The sequence below is a fragment of the Misgurnus anguillicaudatus genome, chromosome 3 (assembly GCF_027580225.2).
Source record: "Misgurnus anguillicaudatus chromosome 3, ASM2758022v2, whole genome shotgun sequence".
In the NCBI taxonomy this organism is placed as follows: Eukaryota; Metazoa; Chordata; class Actinopteri; order Cypriniformes; family Cobitidae; genus Misgurnus; species Misgurnus anguillicaudatus.
The window spans coordinates 25,853,223-25,870,312 of record NC_073339.2 but is presented as its reverse complement, the minus strand read 5'-3'; the positions used below and the strand labels follow the sequence as shown (position 1 = coordinate 25,870,312).

Sequence of the window (17,090 nt, the reverse complement as noted above, 5' to 3'; positions counted from 1 at the left end):
TTGCAGAAATGAGGTATATTAATGTTTTAATAGAGACTCAAATATTTAAGTACAACAAATATTTCTTCTGCAAAGAGATATTTCATATCTCTTTAAAAAGGTTTGTCTCCTAAAAGTAATGAAAAAAACACTTCACAGTCTTTACTGTATGAATTAAATATACACGCATTCGTATAAAGTATAAAAGTTCTTTAGTCAAGAGCAGAGAGTGATTTTATTGAGAGATGAATTAGGTTACTGCAGCTTTAAGACGTGAGAGAGAGAGATCGCTCTGTTCACGTGCACTGATGACAGGCAGCTGTTTGATGAAAAGTTTAAACGCTCAAAACTTTAAAACGCATGCAAATAATAAACTATTGGCATGAGGATGCAATTGTCCGCGATAGATGTGTGTTGTATACACTGTTTGATGGGGATGTGAAGACATGTCATGCTGTTGACCGGAGGGCATCCTCATAGAAAATACGCATACCTCTGTAAAGGCAGAGAGAGTAAACAAATCTGCACATCACACATAAGCAACGGGTTGTAAAAATTCTCGCACTACGTAAAAAGATCTCTAAATTGCAGACGCATTCAGGATCCTTTTCATGGCAAAAGTAAACAGAACGGTTTATCAGATTGGCAGATTTAGCGAGCACCGATCGAGTCGTTTAATGCCATTATCGGCCGATCTCGATCGGCCGCCGATCGATCGGAGCATCCCTAATATTAACTTTTTTATGGTTCTTTGGTGTGTTACTTTGCTTTAGCATTACTTTAATTGGCTTACTTTAAGAGTTTAAAACTTCATTTTCACCATGACGCGTAAGCCCCGCCCCTTTGATTGCCCCCACCCCAGTTAATAGAGTACTCGTTCTTCAGACCTATGGATTAATCGGAACAGTATTAAACAATAAATCATATCAACAAGTAAAATAAAATAAAAGCAACAAAAAATTTTTTTGAGAGGAAACTATATCAAAAAGTAGCCCTCCAGATTTTTTTATCCATTGTGGCAGCCCTTGCTCACAAAAAGGTTGGAGACCCCTGGCCTAGACTAAATGCTAATGCATTCATGACACGCTGTACAAAGATGAACTAAACGCATTGAAAAAAGACAGGGATGTATAATTTCGTCTAAGTTAAGGTAAGAATATTGTAAAATATTGAAAATATTTAATAACATTACAAATAATTAATGACCGTTTTCTGTAGCTTAATAAAATGATGGTCATTATTTCACTCTTATAGCTTTAGTAAAGCCTAATGAGTTTTTTGTAACAAGTCTTTTTCATTGTCTTATGACATAAGACAATTTACTGGCATATTGATGTTATATAAAGAAATGGTCACTTAACAAATCAGTACAAATCATTTTGCTGAACAAACTGAAAATGAACGATTCATTTCGATAAGGGCTCACCCATTTTATTCCTGGAGGACCCCGGTGTCTCTGCAGTGTCTAGCTCTAACCCTAATCAAACACACGTGAAGGTGTGTTTGATTAGGGTTGAAGCTAAACCTCTGCAGAAACAACAGGGCCCTTCAGGAGCAGGATTGGTGACCCCTGATTTAGATTTAAAGTTTAGATTAGTTTCTCTGAAGGTCATTAAGAAAGACAAGGATTAATTTAGTGTTAGGCAAAAAATGAATGACAGCGCAGTCTTCTGGCAACAGTATGTTATATTTCTTTCTTTTAAATTGCTCAAAGTCATGACTGTTTAAAACACATTTGGCATCACATTCATGATTTTATTATAAAATGTCACTTTTTTATGTCAATCCACGAGCAATCAAACCATAAATAATGTACTGTCACTTTAATTGAGCCTGAGCATCGCATCAAAAATAGAGCCTGATCGCACACTGTAAAAAAAAATCCGTAGAAATTACAATGTTATTGCAGCTGGGTTGCCGGTAAATCACCGTAGATTTAAATTTATGTTATTTACTGGCAAGAGTTTGTTCAAAGTTAAATAAATTTTAATATTAACAAGTCTTTATCTTTACAGAATAAAACTATACAATAACAGCCTCATGCAAAGCATTCTGGGAACCAGAAATCATCATCAACCTTTTTCTGTTTTTTGCTTCAGATTTTGTGTCCCAGAATGTTTTGCTTGATGCTTTTTTTAGTTTTACTCTGTAAAGACAAAGACTTGTAAATGTTTAATGTTCATTTAACTTTAAACAAAATGTTGCCAATAAAAAACATAACTTTAAATCTACTGTAAGTTACCGGCAACCCAGCTGCAATTTCTACAGAATTTTTTTACAGTGCCGCATTGCTGCTTTAGTGCTGCTCACACTATGCGGTGTGAATGCTCTAACTTGTTAAAGGAATAGTCTAATATTGAAAATGAGTAGACTATGTTATTACCTTAACTAAGAATTGTTGATACATCCCTCTGTCATCTGTGTGCGTGCACGTAAGCGCTGGAGCGCGTTGCGACACTTCGATAGCATTTAGCTTAGCCCCATTCATTCAATGGTACCAATCAGAGATAAAGTTAGAAGTGACCAAACACATCAACGTTTTTCCTATTTAAGACGAGTAGTTATACGAGCAAGTTTGGTGGTACAAAATAAAACGTAGCGCTTTTCTAAGCGGATTTAAAAGAGGAACTATATTTTATGGTGTAATAGCACTTTTGTGAGTACTTCGACTTGGCGTAGTAACACCCTCCCTCTCCCATTATGAGAGGGAGAAGGGGAGTGGACTTTTCAGGCGAGTCGAAGTACTCACAAAAGTGCTATTACACCATAAAATATAGTTCCTCTTTTAAATCCGCTTAGAAAAGCGCTACGTTTTATTTTGTACCACCAAACTTGCTCGTATAACTACTCGTCTTAAATAGGAAAAACGTTGATGTGTTTGGTCACTTCTAACTTTATCTCTGATTGGTACCATTGAATGAATGGGGGTAAGCTAAATGCTATCGAAGTGTCGCAGCGCGCTCCAGCGCTTACGTGCACGCACACAGATGACAGAGGGATGTATCAACAATTCTTAGTTAAGGTAATACCATAGTCTACTCATTTTCAATATTAAACTATTCCTTTAACAAGTTAGAGCATTCACACCGCATAGTGTGAGCAGCACTGAAGCAGCAATGCGGCACTGTAAAAAAATTCTGTAGAAATTGCAGCTGGGTTGCCGGTAACTTACAGTAGATTTAAAGTTATGTTTTTTATTGGCAACATTTTGTTTAAAGTTAAATGAACATTAAACATTTACAAGTCTTTGTCTTTACAGAGTAAAACTAAAAAAAGCATCAAGCAAAACATTCTGGGACACAAAATCTGAAGCAAAAAACAGAAAAAGGTTGATGATGATTTCTGGTTCCCAGAATGCTTTGCATGAGGCTGTTATTGTATAGTTTTATTCTGTAAAGATAAAGACTTGTTAATATTAAAATTTATTTAACTTTGAACAAACTCTTGCCAGTAAATAACATAAATTTAAATCTACGGTAATTTACCGGCAACCCAGCTGCAATAACATTGTAATTTCTACGGATTTTTTTTACAGTGTGCGATCAGGCTCTATTTTTGATGCGATGCTCAGGCTCAATTAAAGTGTTGATTTTTTTTTTTTGTTGATATGATTTATTGTTTAATACTGTTCCGATTAATCCATAGGTCTGAAGAACGAGTACTCTATTAACTGGGGTGGGGGCAATCAAAGGGGCGGGGCTTACGCGTCATGGTGAAAATGAAGTTTTAAACTCTTAAAGTAAGCCAATTAAAGTAATGCTAAAGCAAAGTAACACACCAAAGAACCATAAAAAAGTTAATATTAGGGATGCTCCGATCGATCGGCATGGCATTAAACGACTCGATCGGTGCTCGCTAAATCTGCCAATCTGATAAACCGTTCTGTTTACTTTTGCCATGAAAAGGATCCTGAATGCGTCTGCAATTTAGAGATCTTTTTACGTAGTGCGAGAATTTTTACAACCCGTTGCTGATGTGTGATTTGTATTTCTCCCTCTGCCTTTACATAGGTATGCGTATTTTCTATGAGGATGCCCTCCGGTCAACAGCATGACATGTCTTCACATCCCCATCAAACAGTGTATACAAAACACATCTATCGTGGACAACTGCATCCTCATGCCAATAGTTTATTATTTGCATGCGTTTTAAAGTTTTGAGCGTTTAAACTTTTCATCAAACAGCTGCCTGTCATCAGTGCACGTGAACAGAGCGATCTCTCTCTCTCTCACGTCTTAAAGCTGCAGTAACCTAATTCATCTCTCAATAAAATCACTTTCTGCTCTTGACTAAATAACTGTTATACGAATGCATGTATATTTAATTCATACAGTAAAGACTTTGAAGTGTTTTATTTTCATTACTTTTAGGAGACAAACCTTTTTAAAGAGATATTAAATATCTCTTTGCAGAAGAAATATTTGTTGTACTTATATATTTGAGTCTCTATTAAAACATTAATATACCTAATTTCGCAAAGGCAACATCTGTGGTGTTACTTTATCTAGAAAAAATGTTAACAGTTACAGTCATGAAAGACCTTGCATATCAGCTTAAAAAAATCAGTATCGGCCGATCACGAAGATCACAAATCGCTATTGGCTGCAAAAATTCTGATCGAAGCATCCCTAGTGAATATAATGCATTTTTATTACAATTTGAAATAACAATACATAGGAAAGTTTCTGCCATGTTAGTACGCAACTGAGTGGTCTAAACCTATTTACAAAGTGCAATTTTTAATTTTGGTCAGCATGCTACCTTGGGAGTTTATCATAAAACTCCAGCATGCTATATCTGTTTCACAATACTGCGCTTTGTATAGCGATCATAAGTGTGGTTTTGTGCGTTGCAACGTTAGTCTGTTATAGATCGCATGATCAGTGCAGTGTGTTAGGATCATATACATGTCAAGACAATCAGCACAAGGTGTTAATGGTGTTAGTTTTAATTTTGCCAGTAGAGGGCGCTCTACTACTTTGAAATGCAGAGCAGAGAGAGTCCATGCTGTCTTCCCTGTCAAATATACTATGCTGTGCACATTGTGTGTATGTTTCCGTACATGTAAAGGCAAACTATACTCTGGGCTTTAGTGGATATATAATCAATACCAAGATGGGTGTTCAAAAAAATTCATGTTTTAAAAAGTAACACTGATTCAGTGTTAAAGTTAATGAAATAATGAAGTGAAATAAAGATTAATGATGAACACCTGCTGTTAACAAACACGATAACTAAAGAAAAGATAACATGTCACCCTACCAGTGATACATTTTTCTTAAAACTTCACCTTTGATTTCTTGTTTTTATAACAGCCGAAGAAACCAAAATTACATTGTTTGCTTGATGCTGATTGGTATCAGGATGTAATTTTTCCTGCTCATGGATGTGTGTGGTAATTTAACAGTGGAGGTTTTGCTCTGAACTAACAAAAATACTAAACAATTATGCAGAATAAGGGTTTTACACTGCTGGTATTGTATTTTATTGTATGTGCTTTTTCATCTTTCTAATAATGCATGTTTGCGAACTCGTATAAAGTTTAAGAAAAGTTGTGTTTTTTGTTAATCATTTAAATCTTAGTTTATAGACCCTTTTACAGCCCATGTGATCAAATAGTTGCACGTGCATTTTGGCAACGGAAGTGATGTTGTTCCCTAGTGGTTCTAATGTGTTGCCAGTGTCATATATACTTGTAATTTTCTCGGGTGTACATGCTCAGATTCTTAACTAAATATGTATATTTATTAGGGAAGTAACGGTACGTGGATTCGACCCGGAACGTTTCGTACAGGGCTTTCGGCACAGTGCACATGTGCACCGAATGCAATCATTTGTGTGCGGAACATAGGTCCATTTTCGTGTTATCACATGAACATATTAAGTGGTGGAAGTCCCCGTGTTCAGCGCATGTAGTGAAATTAGGGTGGGGCTATCCCCCACCCTAATAGAAATAGCTCTATTAGGGTGGAGGATTTTAAACAAGTGGTTTTGCACCTATTTGGCTCTCCTACTGGCTTAACTTGCAATCTCATTACTGATTGGCTGACTTTGCTGCCACTCAAAAAATGTAGCCAATTATTTTAAAGTGGAGGGGCAGTTAGAAGCCTGTTATGTCTTAAGCATCAGTTTTTCAGATTGGGCTGTTTTCTGGCTGACATTTCTAAAAGAGGAATTACTATGAGACTGAGATGTTTAGCACTTTTTGTATTTTTGTGAATGTGGGTAGACTACCATTATTCAACAAAGACAAGGTAAAAATGGTTTTTCATTCTCTGTCCCCTTTAAGTCACAGCTTACATTGGCAACACAAGCAAAGATTAGGAGAAACATGCAAAAGATAAAAGATGGCTATGTATGCATCTCACTCATCTCAATATGAGTGTATAATAAGTATATCGTCATGTTGCTTGCTATGCTGTTACACATAGAGCAGTAATATTATTTTTGCAAAAAGATGGTACATAACCAATTTAATACTGTGACTTAAAAAAAATCCAAAAAAAATTAAAACAAAAAATGTTTTTTGGTGGCACAAATGTAGGCTAATAGTTCATAAATGTATTCAGGAATAGAATTTGTTAGTAGGGATGTCCCGATCCAATCACGTGATCGGAAATATTAATGTTTTGTGAACTGATTTTTATCTTCTTTTGCTGTTTTTCAGAAGACTCAGAATTCATCTAAGGTATGTCATGTTACTTAAATAACTCTGATGATTTTGAACATACAGATATGATTTATACATCATTTAAAATGTTAAAGTGTATATTTTTTTTCTTTCCACTCCCAATAAAAACAGAATGTTGTGCTTTTGGCAAAATTAAGAAAATAAAAATGATGCGCGTTTTGTTCTCTCTCCCTCACTGAAGTCATTTCAGAAATGCTTCGAAAAATTAACTGTAACTTAACGAATACTTGTCATAGAAACAAAAGATACATGTCTACATAATGCTTGGAATGTCTGCTTTTAACTGATGTAATTGAAATTGAAAACAAATATTGTAATTTCTTGTTAACTGTATTATAAGAGGGAGATGTACCGTCTTTCTCCTGTTACGGCATTATCTATAATGACCCACGCCCCGCTCCATTGAAGAGAAGAGCAGAGATCATCCATATTTATTAGTCAACCCCACCGTCAGGACACTCAGTCTCTGCAGCCATTCAATGCTGTGTTGAGTTTTATTCCGAGTGCTGGAAACATGACATCTACTTGTTTACTCGTGAATGTAACTAAAGTTATCTCCAGACGCGAGTGTGCTTCATCAAGCAGTACGCAGTCGAAATCCGAACGTACACACAAAGACACAATGCCTCATATTTGACGCGCTTTGTATTAAGACGCATCTAAACACATCTAAAACCCTGTTTATTCGCGTATATCTCTTCAAATTAAGTTTATTTAACGTAGGATCACGCATTTCTTTTGTGTTGCTTTCACAGACAAACGCGTAACAATAATGCCGTTGTCTTACTGCCTAAAGGCTCATTATGGAAGTGTTTTGTTCTTCAGCTGTCAATCACAGATTATTCAAGAGCTTCCAGCCTCCTTGCATATTGTCTTCCTAACCAAAAAGTGACTTTGAAATTGTAAATCAATATACTGTTCTAAGTAAGCAGAATGATTTTCACATCATTTTAAAGAAAAACTGTAGACCAGGGTCCCCGCGGGTCCTAAAAAAGTCTTAAAACGTCTTAAATTAAATTTTCGATTTTTAAGGTCTTAAAGTGTCTTAAAATCTGGAATTTCCACTAAGAAGGTCTTAAATTTCATGTCAGACTCATCATCCAGTGTTTCCCATACATTGTTATATTTCATACATTTTCTATATGTATTTGTAGTATTATAATTGTAATATTTTAGTATTAAAACGGCTTTATTCATTGTTTCGAGCGCTCAGCGGTGCCTCTCTCGTGTGCGTGTGCTTTCTCTCTCTCATCCTCCGTGTAGCACCTCACACATGGCACGTGGGGGAAGGAATTAACATTTGGCAGTGTTTATTCTCTCATATTTTATATATACGCGATCTACAATAATACTTTTACTTTTAAAAGCGCTTATAACACAACAAGACGAGAAGAGCAACGGTAAAGCTCTGCACTGCATGAGACACACAGGTAATGTAGCCAAAATCACCTTGTAATGTTATATCAGCTCTTAAATGTAAATATATGGTGATATTGTCAGAAGCGTTTAGCTATAAATCAGGATTTAAGCAGTAAGTAACATGGTTGGATTAAACACGAGGGTCGTGTTATTGGGTCGTGTTAAGTCACAATTTTTTAGTCAGTAACCCTATTTATATACACAGGCTCTTAAGTCTCACGCATTGACCGTGAGACACACGTGTTTCAGTCAGTTCACACGCCACACCTTGTATTTCTCACGCTGAGAAGTAAGAAATAAATTGTCCTGCTATATTCAATAAATGGACGAGGCGCATGGCAGTTCTGTCGAGTTCAGCTGCTTCCTTCGAGTTTTTTAAGTGTGCTTTCAACTTTACGCAGCGCCACAAAACCGACACGCAGATGACATCAGGGTACCGCGAGAAATCTTGCGAAGGAGGGTGATTTCAAATTGCTCTCGCGTTACTCTGATGTCATCCACTTGTCGTTTTTTTGTAGCACCTAATGAAGTCGTTCACACAATGCATCCTACCAGGCAATCAAAAATAAACGAGAAGTTGTTTCTGGTGATGTTATCCCGCTGCTAGCAAGTTCAGTACTAACATGGATTTAACAGAGTGGAAGTTGGATGAGCAAGATCCGATAAATGCTGTAGATTTAAGCATTTTGATTTTACGATTCCTGGACGAAATTACTGCCTTTGATCAAAGACAATGAAAGCTAATATTGGGGAATAAAGCCAAATTCGTGCTAAATTATTATTGATTCAGTCAAAAACTCCAACAGCTTTGCAACCAGAAGCTTTAGTTACCTGAAATTAAGAAAAGTACTAGAGGCTTCCTGAAATATATAAAATGTAATAGAGATGCATTTCATTATTTTTGCCCTTTCATCATTAAATGTTCTGCAATACTGTATGTGTACAGTAAGCTCAAGTTAAAAGAGTACAATTCCATAATCCACTTAAAGTGCTCTATTTTTATGTATGTTGTACTTAATATAGCCTACATTTTTTTGTTCTTTAGTACATTAATATGAAATTGGGAAAACATGTTTAGTATGGGTTTTGTGGACTTAAAATTTTTTTTCAAAAACCACGCATAAACATTTTTCTCTCAAAAATACAAACATGTACATACATGTTAATCATATAATATAGTAACCCAGTTTGTGCTAAATGCAGTGTTATAACACTTTTGCCATTATTGTGTTTTTAAGCAACTGAAAAAAGCACAAATGTCAATGCATGTCAAAACTTTTCCAGGGCCCTAAAAACCCCTTAGATCCCAGAGGGTTAAACCATGGTTTGTCATTGTAAAAATGCATGGAATATAGTGAGGTCATTATCAGGTTTATCTTGAATCCATATAAAGTTTTAGCAATTAAATTACATTTTTAAAATGATAAGGTCATGTCTGCACAGGCGAACCAATACTATTTTTTTATACAGTTACTATATAGTTACCCCATTATCCCATGGAATATCCAATAGGTATATTGTGGACAGTAGACTCGCAAAACACTTAAACCATCTGTGGCATAATCAAGCGCTGCAAAATATATTCTAAATATATCTAAAACTAAAATATAAACAAGACTTTTGAGGTTTTTGTTAATCTTTCAGAACATAATTAATTTATTTAGGTATGAAACGTTTTTAACTTCATGCTCATTTAAAGTTGTAGTAGATATTATGTAAAGCAATAGAGACTAATAGGTGGGCACAGTAAGCAGATGAGTTATACTGTAAGCACAGTACTTAACTGATGATTTTACTGTGTGTTTTGTAATTGCAGATGCCACGCGGAAAGGGTTTCCGGCGGTCCCAGGCGGCGAAGAGGAGGACTGCTGACCGTTATTCGGTGGAATCCTCCACTGACTTGGTTGAGGTTGTGCCACCTCTAAAAAGAGAGGCACCTCCCCACAGCTCTGCAACACAGAGCGCTGACACTAAGAACTATGACAATAAGAACTATGTACGGTGGCCGTCAGGGGTCACTGCCTTGCAATGAAAGAAAACACATGCAAATAGAAAAAACACCAGCAAATCAAGAAAACATCTTCATCAGTTTGACAACACATGCGCTGCAGATATCGCAACACATCCAAATACAGAAACGCGTTGCAAATATCACAACACGACCAAAAACAGAAACGCGTTCCAAATCTCACAACACATCCAAATACAGAAACGCGTTGCAAATTCTTACAACACGACCAAAAACAGAAACGCGTTCCAAATCTCACAACACAACGGAAGTGTTTCAGGGGGGTCACAAAAAGTGATGCACCGGTCTGAGAAGTGTTTTCGGTTTACATTCAACTCGTCCGTGGAGCTTTTGTGAGTTTACATCGATCAAATGTAAGTTTTTCTTGTTTATTTTAATATCCTAATTGCATATTTTTTTAGCCTTTCTATTATTATTAGCCTATAGACTCAAATAACTTGACGAAATACATAATAAACTGTGAAACGTTGTGTTAGCTGGCTTAGTTACACAAATGTCACTAGATAGTGTTCTAAGAGGACAATAAATACCACATTCTTCATTAAAACAAGTAAAAGTAACGTGTGTGTGTGTGTACACGTTTGTTTCTATGGGAGGTTTTTGTGCTAATAATAGCTTATTGAATGTCTAACCAAACGTCTTGTGTGTGTGTTTTATTTTCAGGCAGCAAACATACTGTTTATAACTATATATAATAGTGTTAATTCAAGTTGTTTTTCATATTTTATTTACACATTTATCAGTTTTATATCATCTCTTTTATTAATGTCTGAAACTTGTTTAATTTATATTGTGTGCTATGTGATTTTACGAATAGTTAACATAATTATTCTGTATTTTGTCTTTTTATTCTTCTAGGAAAGCTAAAGGACCTGCTATTACATTGAGAGCATCCTGAGCAGATGCAGTGTGATATGGTAGCATGATAGAAATTAACTGCAAGAGCCTGTAGAGAGGGATAAAGTCTACTGAGAGGAACACCACTGCCTTCCTTTTCACATTTGACAAACTAACGCACCAAAATTAACCAGAGTTTTGTTAGGTAGCTTTAAATTTGAGCTTGGGGCTTGTGTCAGACTGGTCTATCATTGTATCTATTCCAGAGCAAGATTTCTACTGCAAACTAAATAAAAATTAAATTGCATTAAAAAAAAAACATTTGTTTACTAGCTTAAAACAACATAACATATAACAAATAACACGTTTTCTAATTGTAACACAATTTTAAGTTAAAGTTAAGCATCAGGGCCATAATTTGTATTTTTCATTAGTAACAGCTTATGTTTTGTAGCTCAACTTCTGACAGTTTTAGATGCTGGTAGGTGATAATCTGGTCATACAGATTTACAATGTTAATGTTAATCTGAGAATGGTGATTATTTGTAATTATTTCTCTTGATTCTTTGTAGACCACTGCATTGTATTTCATATCATATCAGCTGCATATGAAGATGCATAAATTGGATTGACATTAAACATCTTGTTCAAAGATTCCTCTCCTGATTTTCTTACTGGAATCTGCTCCATATTTAGCCACCTCAACCAGCTAAACCTTAAATGTAGTAAAGCTAACTACAACCAGAACATCAATCTTATCGCTTTGACATGTACTGTATGACTTTTATTTGAATGAATAATACTATAACATCTTACAATGTTGATACTTCTTTTTAGTTCCTGCTTAGAACTTCTCGTAAAGGACAATGCTGTTAATAAACTTGCAGTAAAGCTGATTGATTGCCTATTTGTTTACTACAAATACCATGGCTATATGCAAATACAGTAACAAAACTGTTTCTTTTCTATCATCCTTGGTAGGTTATTTTCTATTTTTATCAAATTACTTACATTTTAAGATTATAAATCTTGCTGTTTCCTTTTCTTCCCTAAAATGAAAGAGTGTTTTTAAAGGAATCAAAGAAATTATTTTAAATATTCTCTCTTAAATATGCAAATGAAAAATGCATTTGAAGTTTAAAGCCTTTATTTTCATATGTATAGATACCTGTACAATGACATTCTTCCTTTTTATTGCCACATTACATTAAACTGTGGTTGTCATTAAAATAATAAACTAGAAAGAAACCTGTTATACAATATAATGTTGTCTGTGCAGTGTAAGTGTGACATGCTTGCCAAGTATGCAGCGCATACTCAAAAATGTGACCTCTGCATTTAACCCATCCCAGTAAATGGTGAACACACATGGAGCAGTGGGCAGCTATTCCTTCAGTACCCGGGGAGCAATTGGGTTTAATGTGCCTTGTTCAAGGACATCACAGTCGCAACCTGCCGGCAGAGACGGAAACTGGAACTGGCAACTTTCGGGTTACAAGTCCAACCCTCTAACCACTAGGCTATGACTATGTGTATCAAAACCTGCAGTATTAAACTAATGTTTGTGTAGAGATTAAAATAATGACAGTGATATTGGGGTCAATTAATGTTTTTGACATATTGAACACTGAGGGCTGCTGGATAAAACGGTTCCTCAATCTTTACGTCCTGTAGCTTACACTTCTGTATGTATTGCCAGAGGATGTAGGTGGAAACAGTTTGGTATAAGTGGGCATTTTAACCATGGAACCGGCTCCTTTCTGTACTGTGTTCCTCTCAGTAGACTTTATCCCTCTCTACAGGCTCTTGCAGTTCATTTAAATCATGCTACCATATCACACTATGCATCTGCTCAGGATTCCCTCAATGTTAAAACAGCCAGGTCCTCTAGCTTTCCTAGAAGAATAAAAAGACAAAATACAGAATAATTATGTTAACTATTCGTAAAATCACATAGCACACAATATAAAATAAACAAGTTTGAGACATAATAAAAGAGATGATATAAAACTGATAAATGTGTAAATAAAATATGAAAAACAACTTGAATTAACACTATTGTATATAGTTATAAACAGTATGCTTGCTGACTGAAAATAAAACACACACACAAGACGTTTGGTTAGACGTTCAATAAGCTATTATTAGCACAAAAACCTCCCATAGAAACAAACGTGTACACACACACACACACGTTACTTTTACTTGTTTTAATGAAGAATGTGGTATTTATTGTCCTCTTAGAACACTATCTAGTGACATTTGTGTAACTAAGCCAGCTAACACAACGTTTCACAGTTTATTATGTATTTCGTCAAGTTATTTGAGTCTATAGGCCAACAACAATAGAAAGGCCAAAAAAATATGCAATTAGGACACCAAAATAAACAAGAAAAACCCACACCTGATCGATGCAAACTCACAAAAGCTCCACGGACGAATTGAATGTAAACCGAAAACACTTCTCAGACCGGTGCATCACTTTTTGTGACCCCCCTGAAACACTTCCGTTGTGTTGTGAGATTTGGAACGCGTTTCTGTTTTTGGTCGTGTTGTAAGAAGTTGCAACGCGTTTCTGTATTTGGATGTGTTGTGAGATTTGGAACGCGTTTCTGTATTTGGATGTGTTGTGATATTTGCGGCGCGTTTCTGTGTTTGGATGTGTTGCGGTGTCTGCGGCGCATGTGTTGTCGGGCTGGTGAGGATGTTTTCTTGGTTTGCTGGTGTTTTTTCTATTTGCATGTGTTTTCTTTCATTGCGGGGCGGTGACCCCTGACGGCCACCGTAACTATGACACTGAAACAAATGACACTGAAACAAATGACACTGAAAACTGTGACAATGAGAACTATGAAAATGGCCATAAGGCTGCTGAAAATGATGCCAAATATACCAAAAGTCTTCCAAAGTATGAAAATGGCCGTAAGGCTGCTGAAAATGATGCAAAATGTACTACAAGTCTTCCAATGTGTACCAAAACTTTTCCAACGTCTAAAAAAACCTACAGTGATATTGTGAAAACTTTGCATGTCAATAATTCTGATCAATTTTTACAGAAAGTCATACAAGGTTCCTTCCATCAGGGTGATGAGCGGTTTGGTTTCAACCGTAACAGACAGTGTGCAGTAAATAGCATCACGGCCGTAATGATGAGCGAGCTGAAGAATGTGCTGACATGGACGACAGAGGACCTGAATGCTGTTCTAATGCAAGGAGATGAGCTGTACACATGTATGAGACTGCAGGGGAAGATCAATGATAACACAGGCCGAGGACATGTGTCCGTTGAAGAATTGCCAACCGTGCACACACTGTACAACACAATGTTTTCAATAAACCGTGCTGAATCTTTCTCGGGTGTTATTGGTGTTGATGTGTATGACGAAGCTGTGCAAGATGTATGCATGCCCTTAGATAAAGCGCTTCAGAGGACACTATTAAATGATGATGCATGTTTGTTAAATATTAAAGACTATATTTGTGCAGTTATAAAAGAAGGTGCAACATATGCTGTAGTTGATTCTCATTCTCGTAATACTAAAGGTATGGTACAATATAACGGAACAAGTGTAGTAGTATACTGTGATGACATATATGTGTTATTTAATCATGTTAATAATCTTGCAATGTCACTGAATGCTAAGGGAACCCCATTCGAAGTGACGGGTGTGAAAGCATCTGTAATTGGTAAGACTTCGACTGCTGAGACAAGTTCCTCTGAGTCTGGTCAACAAAGCAGCGTTTGTGAAGTTTCACCTAAAGCAACAGTTGACAAGAGTAAGTGTGTTAAAGACGATGATAAACAAACGCGTCTAGACAAACAAGCAAGACTGCGCAAACTTGATCAGAGGTGTGGGAATTCTAAAACGAAGAGTAAACTACAGGCTGAACCTAAACTTAAACAAGTGAGTAAGGTGCAGGATAATTTCTCAATGGATGATGTGATTATTGTAGAAACGGTAAATACAGAGTTCAATTTCAAACCTTTAATTTCCACAGATCAGGATGTTTTGTGTAAACTTTTACAACTGACTAATGAATACAATGGTGTACAAGGTAGAACTTTATGTTCATTAAGAGAACCGTGTAAAACAAAGAGTATCAAAGCAGACGGTAACTGTTTCTATCGATCAATAGCACACGCAGTATGTGGCAATGAAGAGAGTGATTTCAGACAGAGAATACTACAGAGCCAAAAATCTAAATATTGTGAAGATGAAATATTCAGACAGAAAAAGATTGACAAGTCCAAAAAGAAATACTGTGAAAACAGTGTTTATAAAGAAAGAAAGCTTAAAAATATGAGAGATAAATATAAGAGTGATATAAATGTACAACACTCAAAGTGTGAAAGATCAAAAATGAAGTATTCCACAAATGTTCATTTTAAAAAATGTGTTCAACAGTATTCCAAGACCAAGTATAAAGATGATAAAGACTTTAGAGCAAGATTACATGAGTATTCAAAACAAAATTATTACAACAACCCTACTTTTAAAGCTAGATTGTGTCAGTATTCAAAGAATAGGTATCACAACAACCCTACTTTTAAAGCCACATTGTGTCAGTATTTAAAGAATAAGTATCACAAAAATCCCATCTTTAAAGCAAAAATTTGTCAAGACTCTAAAATGAAGTATCAAAATGATGAAAACTTTCGCAAGAGTAAAATTCGCAAAGGATGTGAAATGTATGCAAAACAGAAGAAAAGACAGAATTACATTGATTTCACTATTAATCTATTTCGTCAAGAAGTCAGTAGCGGTCCAGAATGTGTTTGTTGTGTATGTCATCGTTTATTGTTTAGAAAACAAGTTATTGAATGTAAATCTGATTGCTATAAACAAAAAGGACAGCACATAGCTGCTTTAAGCGAAAGATGCATCACACTGAAGTATTTACATGTATGTGACACTGAATGTGAACATAGTTGTAATTTATCTGGTAATTTAGCCTGTAATTTATGGATATGTTATACATGCCATCGGAAAATCCTTAGAGGAAAACTACCAGAAGAGAGTGTTGCCAACAATATGCATTTGGCGGAAATTCCAAAAGAATTAAAATGTTTAAATTCATTGGAACAACATCTAATAGCACTCAATATTCCTTTCTTACGTCTTCTTTGTCTCCCTCGGGGTCAACAGCGAGGTGTTCATGGGCCTGTTGTCTGTGTTCCGGTAAATACTACAAAGATTACCAACATTCTTCCACGAAATGAATGTGATGACCATATGATAAAGATTAAACTGAAACGAAAATTAACTTACAAGGGCCATTATGAATACAAATATGTCCACACTGATCATGTGAGAAATGCTTTATGGTATTTGGTAAAAAACAATAAGTGGTATAATGATGTGGAGTTTAATGAGCAGTGGGTCAACTCATTGAGTGAACCAGATGATATACAGACTAATGCTAATGATGAAATGAATGACAATAATGTGTCTAATGAAAGTGACGAAGACAAAGAATCTGAGAATCAAGAAGAATTAACTTACATTAAAGGGCAAAGTGGTCTTTTGTCAGACACATCACTACAGCCTGTTGATATTGGTTCAGAAGTAATTGATCAACATTTTCATGATGTACTAAATATAGCACCAGCTGAAGGTAACAGTCCTGTTAGGTTGTTATCAGATGAAACAAATGAGGCAAAGTGCTTTCCTGTTCTGTATCCTATTGGTGGTCCCACGTTTCATGATGAAAGACCACAAAAAATCACATTGACACGATACCTTAATGCACGAATATTAAATGCAGATGGACGTTTTGCACAGAACACAGATTTCATTTTTTATGCACAGTATATATCAGAAGTTGATCAGATTGTATCCAATGTCTCAATTGCATTAGGCAAAGGTTGTGAGAAAGATGGCTTATCAAAGGTAACACCAGATATGCTGACAAATTCTGATAACTTGCAAAAAATACTAAAGTATGATGAAGGATATAAGTTTTTGAGACCAGTCAGAGGGACGCCTCCCTATTGGATGTCTACACAGAAAGATCTCTTTGCACTGATTAGACAACTTGGCATACCGACTTTCTTTGCATCTTTTAGTTCTGCAGATCTGAGATGGCCTGAGATGATGAACGCCATTATTAAACAAGAGGGTAAACAAATAAATG

General features: G+C 35.8%; 2 long non-coding RNA genes across 2 annotated transcripts in view; both read left to right on the top strand.

Moving 5' to 3' along the window:
* The window catches only part of LOC141361906 (uncharacterized), a 593,959-nt gene that overhangs the window by 56,523 nt on the left and 520,346 nt on the right, over positions 1 to 17,090 (top strand). The window lies entirely within an intron of this gene.
* LOC141361885 (uncharacterized) lies at positions 6,645 to 11,851 on the top strand. The gene is made up of 3 exons (XR_012367970.1): positions 6,645 to 6,667; positions 9,906 to 10,471; positions 10,977 to 11,851. It is a non-coding gene; the product is annotated as an uncharacterized lncRNA (long non-coding RNA).